Source organism: Pogoniulus pusillus, unplaced genomic scaffold (assembly GCF_015220805.1).
Source record: "Pogoniulus pusillus isolate bPogPus1 unplaced genomic scaffold, bPogPus1.pri scaffold_62_arrow_ctg1, whole genome shotgun sequence".
Classification (NCBI taxonomy): domain Eukaryota; kingdom Metazoa; phylum Chordata; class Aves; order Piciformes; family Lybiidae; genus Pogoniulus; species Pogoniulus pusillus.
In genome coordinates, this window is record NW_026974712.1 from 218,589 (window position 1) to 226,744 (window position 8,156).

Genomic DNA, 8,156 nt, shown 5'->3' on the forward strand with positions numbered 1-8,156 from the left:
GCAGCGAGTGAGCTGCTGTCAGTGCCGGGGCAGGGCACCATGCACTAGGCAGAGATTCACAGGTTCAGGTGAATATGGGGGCAATGCCCACTGATGGGGGGATGGAAGTGAAAGTTTTGAGTCTGACACTGGAAGATGAGCAGAAAACAGACCCACAAGTGGGGGCTGGGGAGGGACACTTGGGACAAATCCAAATGGCTCCTACAAAAGGAGAAATGAATAACCCAGGTTGTCCCATTCCAGTTCCACTGTGCCGAATCTCCCTGGATGGGGGAAAAGGACTAAGGCCTGTAATTAACAAACTAATCCAGCAAGGAACCCTGGAGCCTTGTAGGTCTCCTCATAGTGCACCAATCCTACCAGTGAAGAAATCAGATGGGACACAGAGGTTAGTGCAAGGCCTTAGGGAGGTAAATAAAAGAACAGCCACGAGGTTCCCAGTGCTCCCCAAGCCTTAGACTTTGCTAAGCCAGGTACCCCCTCACTTAGGCTGGAATAGTGCAACAGAGCTTAAGGATGCATTTTGGCCCTGCCCACTGCTGAGAAAAGCAGGAATGTCTTTGCATTTGAGTGGGAAGATCCAGAGACAGGGAGAAGACAACAGCTCAGGTGGGCAGCGTCCCGCAGGGGTTCATGGAACCTCCCAACTTGTGTGGGCAGGCTTTAGAAACCTCCTCTGGAACCTGGAGCTCCCAGGGGGATGAAATCAGTCCTGCATGTTGATGAGTTGCTTAGGGCAGGAGAAAAACAAGAACAGGTCCCAGTGGCTACCATGCCACTGTTAAAGTGTTTGGGGCAGAAAGCAGTGGAAGTGTCTAACAAAAGCTTCAGTTTGCAGAGCAGGAGGTTAAGTACTTAAGGCATTAGCTGGTTCAGGGCAGTAAAAGGCTGGGCTCAGAAAGAGTGGTGGGCATCTTACCACTGCCAGCCCCAAAAAGCCAGAAGGAGATTAGACAATCACTAGGATTATTAGGACAGGTTATGGATGTCAGAATGTACCCAAAAGGTTAAATTCCTGTGTGAAAAACTTACTCAGAATGTAGCTAAATGGACTAAAGGAGATGAGGAGAAGCTCCAAGGGATAAAAGAATCACTGATGGAGGCTCCTGTTTTGAGCCTCCCAGATTTAAAAAGCCCACTCCTTTTGTCTGTAAATATTAAAGACCAAGTTGCTTCTGGAGTGTTGGCCAGGAATAGAGAGAGAGGAAGGGGCAGCTCACCTGTCTGAGCTGCTGGATCCAGTGAGCAGGGGATGGGCTGTTTGCTCACAGGCAGCAGCAGCTACTGCCCCTGCGGTTCAAGAAGCTGGAAACAGAACATCTGGAGCAGCCCTGAAGGTTTGTACTGCCCATAATGAGAGGAGTGCATTGAACCAGAGAGCTGAAAAGTGGCTGACCCATGCTAGAACCTTGAAACTCGAGGCCATGCTGTTAAATAGCAGAGAATCAGCATCAGGGTAGCCAATAACTCAAACCTGGCCCAGCTTTTGTACGGACATCCAGAGGAGGGATCTCAGCTGGAACAGGACTGCAGAGATGGACTCACAGTGCAGCCAAGGTAAGAGAGGACCTGGAAGAAACAGAATTAGACATGGGAAGGAAGCCATTCACTGATGGTTCACCCAGGGCAGAAGAAGGGCAAAGGCATTCAGGTTATGCTCCAACAGATGGGGACTCTCTGCAGGTTACAGGGGCTGGGACGTTGAGTTCAACTTGCTCGGCACAGGCTGGTGAACCATTTGCTCCTATGGCAGGGAAAGGCAGGGATGGGGTTTGCAGATGCCAGATATGCTCACAGGCAGGACACACCTTGGGCAACATTTGGAAAGGAAGGGGCTTTATGAACACACAGGGGAAAGGGCTGTGCATGAGGAATTAATCACCTGGGTACTAGAGGCTCTAAAAGGGCCCAGTGAGACAGCTGTGGTCCATGTAAAAGGACATCCAAAGGGAACAGCTCTGCATGTACCTGGCAGTAATTTGGCTGATCAGGCTGCAAAGGTGGCTGCAAGACAAAAGGAGGTTCAGATTCTCAAACTGACCACTCAGGGGGACCCCAAGTGAAGCTTTTCCAAATAGGAGTGAGAAACTATGTCTGAAACAGGGGCAGAGCTGAAGGGTGAGCAATGGAGATGAGAGGAGAAGCACTGAAGCTGCCAAAAGGATTGGCCAGACAAAGCCTGCAGCGATTCCATGAGCAGAGCCAGTGGGGAACTCGGGCACTATGTGCTCAGCTCTTAAACAACCTGGGTGCAGAGGCACTTCTGAGCTGGCCAAGCAGGCTCCTGCAGGATGCTCAACTTGTCAGAAGGGTAACAAGAGGGCAGTGAGGCAAGCCCCTCAAGGGGGAAGTGTCTGGGCTCTAATTTCAGTTTCCAGAGACTCAGATAAATGTGATAGAACCAATAACAACTTTACAGAGTGCCCTTCCCTCCTGCCCTTCTTTCCCAAAAGAAAGGGATCAGATGGAGAGAGAGAGAGAGAAGGAAGCACACCCAAGGAAGTGAAATCTCACTCGATTTGGAAGCCAAAAACAAAAGAAAAGTTCAACAACAACTTAAAAGAGGTATCTGAGGTAGGGAAGTTACAAAGGACAGAGAAGGGAAAATAGCAAATGCAAAATGGTATAAACACAACCTGACTGTGCTGGGGATGGCTTTGTCCCCTCGTGGGTGATGGCCACGTGGTAGAACAAAGAGAGCCCAGGAGCAGATGGTGATGGTGGTGATGGGGGATGCAGGGGGATGCAGGGAGAGAGTGAAACAGGAGGTCCCCCTGCTTTTAGGGGACAGGAAGGGGGAGTGAGATAAGCATCACCTGGGGGTGTTCAGACCCACCCCAGGGGAGGGGTCAAGAGCACCTCGGGTCAGGTTCAGGGTGACTTCCCCTGGAGGGTTAACCCTATACAGGAAGGAATCTCAGGTGGCTTTAAAGCCAACAAAGCCCACAGGAAGCACTGCAGTCCTCTCTAGGCAGCTGCTGCCATCAGGGGCTCACCTGTCCCTGCCAATATGCTCAGCTGCAAAGCAATAGACATTAGCAGGCACCTCCAGGGTCAGGGTGGTCGGGGGTAAGTGGGGCACTTTCTCCTCAGATGCTCAGGCAGCAGAGCAGAACTGCCTCTGCTTCCCAGCACCTCACATCTGGGAGATCCTTTGGCCATCTCTTGAGCTGGAGAGTGCACAACATTGTCAGCAGAAGCTGTTACTCCAAGGGAATGAGGTGACAGAAGATGAACCAGACTGATTGTGTGGCTGAAGAACGTGCACAGTTCTGCCCTAGTCACACACACACGGCCAGGGCTCAGGGTCTGACTGTGGATGCCATGAGAAGGGACTCCCAGTGCCCAGCAGCTGACCAGAAGGGTGAGTCAATGCAGAGCAGTGCTCTGGGCACCTTGGTGTGGTCACCCAGGGGCAGCTGCAGCCTCCTGAGGCACCAAAAAGTCTCAGGAAAAACTCACCTGTCCCAAAAATGAGCTTTGGTGTGCAGGACCCTGGGCCCTGCCTCCTCACCCTTCTCCCACTCTGCCTCACACCCCAGACAGTTTTCATGGTCCTGTGCCTGTGCTCTCCTGTGTCCCTCTGGCTGTCTCTGGGCAGTGCCTGGCAGCAAGAGCTCTGTGCTGGCTCCATTGGGGTCGTCACCTTAGCACAGGGAGCAGAGCCACCTGCAAGGGCAGACCAGGCCAGTTCCTTTGGCACCCCTGGAGCAGCTCACTGGCAGCACAGCAGCTGCTGCTTTCTGTTGTGCAGCCTCAAGAACTCAGATGTCTGAGGAAGACTTCCCAGAGTGCTGAGCTTGAGCCCTGCAAGGCTCCAGCCAGAAGGGCAGAAGGTTGTTGGTTCTCTCCCATGGCACAGTCCCACAGTGCCATTTGTGTGGTGGAGGGGCAGCAGCCCCAAAACTGAGGCTTTTCTATGCCTCTGCATGCCCAGACCTGCTCTGCTGCCAGGAGCCACGAAGCAGCAAACCAACTGCGTAACCCACACACGCCCAGCCCCTGTGGCCCTGGGGTCTGCCCAGGTAATCTCCTATTGGGAGGGTCCAGGCACATCTCTGCTGCCTACTGGGGCAAGGTTTGGCCTATGGCCAACCTGATTGGTCATTTTAGATGTCCAACGAGCCACGAATCTCGGCCCAGAGCCTATAAAGAGGGTGCACAGCAGCACCACGTGGTCAGTCCTGTTCAGTCTGTTCAGATGGTCCAGACTGTTTACCAGTTCAGAAGCTTAGAGCATTTTAGACTCAGCTCTGATCCACAGCAGCATCCTGCTGCCCTGACCTGCTTGCATTGGCCTAGACAGGATCAGGCCTCGCTCACTCACAAGCATTACAGAGGCTTAGACCTCGTTCATTGATCTCAAGGTGCAGCCAAGCTATCTGCAAGCCCTCTGAGAAGCAGAGCACAGTCATGCCTGCACCATACATGTATGGGGAGCTGAGACCCCCTGCCTAAAGCCTGGAGCTATCTTGATTCATACGGAGTTAAACCTCCATGCAGCATGGCACAGACCCTGCTTGCCCAGCATAAATACTGCTTGCCAGCTATCCTGTAACTCTGGAAAGACCCAGAGCCAGCAGACCCCTTGCCAGATGGTCTGCACACCTGCAAACGCAGCCTGCTAGCTGCAGCCCCTGTCAGAAGAAACACAGACAAATCCTTCTGCATCGGGAAAAACCTGCCAGCTGATCATCCCTGGACACACAGCATCCAGAAGAAGAGGCAGCACCGAGGCAGAGATCACCCCAGGAGTGAAGGTCAGAGAAAACTCAATTTACCCCAGAGACTGGGAAAACCCTTATCAATTCCCCCTGCAAGCCAGGACACATCTCCAGCTCACCAAGACCCCAGTACTGGGCACACGCTGAGACAGATTCCCGGGAGGGTGATTTATGATTAACACTCAACAGCATCACACCTAAATAAGCTTTAATACCTTTGTAATATAAGTGATCTCTATCTGAAGAGCAGACACAGTTTCAGCCCTTGCTGGGCAAACACTGGAGTGGTTAAGAGGCATTAAGCCTAAGAATCTTTCTCTCTGTCTATAATTGTTAATAATTTGATATTCCCATTTAATAACCAATCCCTGTAAATATAACCCAAGCTATTTTCATAAACTTGCAAAGGAACCCTGGATTTCATAGTGGTTGGGGTGGTGTAAATTTGTAAATATTAATTTTAATAAAGAATTTTATAAAAAATCAAAACCACCTCAAATTAATTTCTCACCTCCCCCTAACAGGGGAGGAATAGAGAAATCCCCTCCACGACAATCTGGGCTTGGATGTCAGGCACCAAAGCTTCTCTGTGCCCCATCCCTGTGGCTGCTTTGATGTCAGGCACCAAAGCTTCTCTGTGCCCCATCTCTGTGGCTGCTTGGATGTCAGGCACCAAAGCTTCTCTGTGCCCCATCCCTGTGGCTGCTCTGATGTCAGGCACCAAAGCTTCTCTGTGCCCCATCCCTGTGGCTGCTCTGATGTCAGGCACCAAAGCTTCTCTGTGCCCCATCCCTGTGGCTGCTCTGATGTCAGGCACCAAAGCTTCTCTGAGCCCCATCCCTGTGGCTGCTTGGATGTCAGGCACCAAAGCTTCTCTGTGCCCCATCCCTGTGGCTGCTTTGATGTCTGGCACCAAAGCTTCTCTGTGCCCCATCCCTGTGGCTGCTTTGATGTCTGGCACCAAAGCTTCTCTGTGCCCCATCCCTGTGGCTGCTTTGATGTCAGGCACCAAAGCTTCTCTGTGCCCCATCCCTGTGGCTGCTCTGATGTCAGGCACCAAAGCTTCTCTGTGCCCCATCCCTGTGGCTGCTCTGATGTCAGGCACCAAAGCTTCTCTGTGCCCCATCCCTGTGGCTGCTCTGATGTCAGGCACCAAAGCTTCTCTGAGCCCCATCCCTGTGGCTGCTTGGATGTCAGGCACCAAAGCTTCTCTGTGCCCCATCCCTGTGGCTGCTTGGATGTCAGGCACCAAAGCTTCTCTGTGCCCCATCCCTGTGGCTGCTCTGATGTCAGGCACCAAAGCTTCTCTGAGCCCCATCCCTGTGGCTGCTTGGATGTCAGGCACCAAAGCTTCTCTGTGCCCCATCCCTGTGGCTGCTTTGATGTCTGGCACCAAAGCTTCTCTGTGCCCCATCACTGAGGCTTCCCCGGGTGAAGTTTCCTTCCCATTCCCACTTCTGCTCAGCAGGAGGGATCAGAGGGAGGCCTGCAGCCAGCACAGGGCATCCTCAGGCACTGAGCCTGCGTAGCCCAAACTGCTTTTGTTGACATCATCCCTGCAGGGCAGCAGAGGCAGCACTGCTGCTGTGCTGAGCTGCACCTGAGCTGCTCTGCCTCTCGCAGGCTGTGTGGGACCCCACGAGCACCAGGAGGTTCCACTCCTGCAGCAGCAGCAGGAGCTCTGACGCAAGCAGCTGAGGGCAGGAACTGTCCAGCTCCAGACCCTCGGCGTGGAGCAGCAGCAGCTCCACTCCTCACCCTGCCAGCCTGACCCTCAGCTACAAACGGAGCAGCCTGAGCCGGTGGTGCTGGCAGATGTGCTTGTCCTGAGCTGTGCTCTGGGGTCCCTCTCTGCTGGCCCACTCGAGGCTGGCAGCTTTTGGTGCTGTTTGTCTACTCTCCAACCAAGTCAGTGCCCTCAGGGAGTGCTGTGCCTGCACCTGCACCTTTAGGGATGCGGCAGGATGAGAGGGGAAATGCATCTGTGGCAGGCTCAGAGCTCCAGGACAGGATGTTCTCAGCCTGGGGCCGCACTAAGGCTGCCAGCTCTGGCTGCTGGGCGCCAGCAGGAAGAGGAGCAGCCTGGCACCACCCCCCAGGCCCCCTTGGAGGCAGAGCTGTCGCTGCTGCCAGCTGCTGAACACGACCTGGTTCGTGTCGGAGCTGCCCCAGCCCCAGGCGCATCCTGTGCTTCACTGCCGCTGCCTCGCACCGCTGCGGCTCCGCAGGGCCTGGGCTCTGGCCTGTGCCGCTGGCTGGCAGCCAGGAGCTGTGCGGGTGCCCCTGCAGCGTTCCCTGCCAGCCCCTCGCTCTCCTCGCCGCTGCCATCGCTGCGCTGCGGAGCTCTGCCCCGGGCAGTGCCAGCCACGGGCGGCTGCGCGGGGCCGTGCGCGCCTCACAGCCCTGCGCCGGCAGCGGCGGCGGCGGCGATCAGGGGCGCGCAGCTCGGGGGCGCCACCGCCGCGCCGCGGCCGCGCCCTGCCGCGTTCCGGCCCCGCCGGGGCGGGAGAGGTCCCCTGGGGCTGGCGCCGGTGCCGCAGGCGGTGCGGGGGGGGCGAGCGGCGGCTGCCGCTGCTGCTGCGTGCCGCGGGGCTGCAGGAGCTGTCGCTGCCTCTGCCGCCGCCGGCCTGGCCCCGCCGGGCGCTGCGGGCGGCAGAGCGGAGCCGTCGCTGCTCCGGGCGCTGCCCGGTCCCGGTTCGCATCGGCAGCTGCCGGCACCGCACCCCCGGGCGCAGCTTCTCCTGCGGCTGCCGCCCGGCGCCGCGCCCTGGCTCCGCACGCCCGGAGGCGCCGCCGCCCGCCCCCCGCCGCCTTGCAGCTGCTGCTGCAGCGCTCCCGGCCGAGCCCGCAGCAGGAGCCGCCGCTCCCCGCACCGCCTGTGCCGCTCCCCGCACCGCCTGTGCCGCTCCCCGCACCGCCTGTGCCGCTCCCCGCACCGCCTGTGCCGCGCCGCTGCGGGCAGGGCTCCGAGCGCCCCGGGGCGGCGGCGAGCCGCGGCCAGGGCACAGGGTGGCCGCGTCAGGAGCGCAGGCGTTCAGCGAGAGCCTCCTGCGGTGCCCTGGAACAAAGAGAGGTGCAGGGACCATGGGCACAGGGCTGCGGCGGGGTGCGGGCAGGGTGCGGGACACGGCGCTGGAGCGGCTGCGGAGGAAGCTTAGAGGAGAGTTTCTTCCCCACCCCGAGGCTGCTCTGAGGGCACCGCAACTGTGCCTGGGTGTGCAAGAGCCTGGGAGCGAGCAGCGAACGTCAGCTTTGCAGGACCCCTGCGGAGCTGCCACGCGTTTGGTGCCAGTGTTATAAATTGAGAATGACTCAAAATCCAAGTGTCCAGATCACAAATTTATTCAATTGGGCAAGTAGAATATGAGCAAAGTTGCAGCGCTGGACGACAGGGGAGTCACCGCTCCGCCAACTGCCGTGACAAGTCTCTTC

General features: G+C 56.8%; 1 long non-coding RNA gene across 1 annotated transcript; it reads right to left on the minus strand.

Moving 5' to 3' along the window:
* Positions 1 to 1,183: 1,183 nt before the first annotated feature.
* LOC135174362 (uncharacterized) lies at positions 1,184 to 2,760 on the minus strand. The gene is made up of 3 exons (XR_010301861.1): positions 2,637 to 2,760; positions 1,883 to 2,004; positions 1,184 to 1,569 (listed from the first exon to the last, which is right to left on the minus strand). It is a non-coding gene; the product is annotated as an uncharacterized LOC135174362 (long non-coding RNA).
* Between the last annotated feature and the right edge of the window lie 5,396 nt (positions 2,761 to 8,156).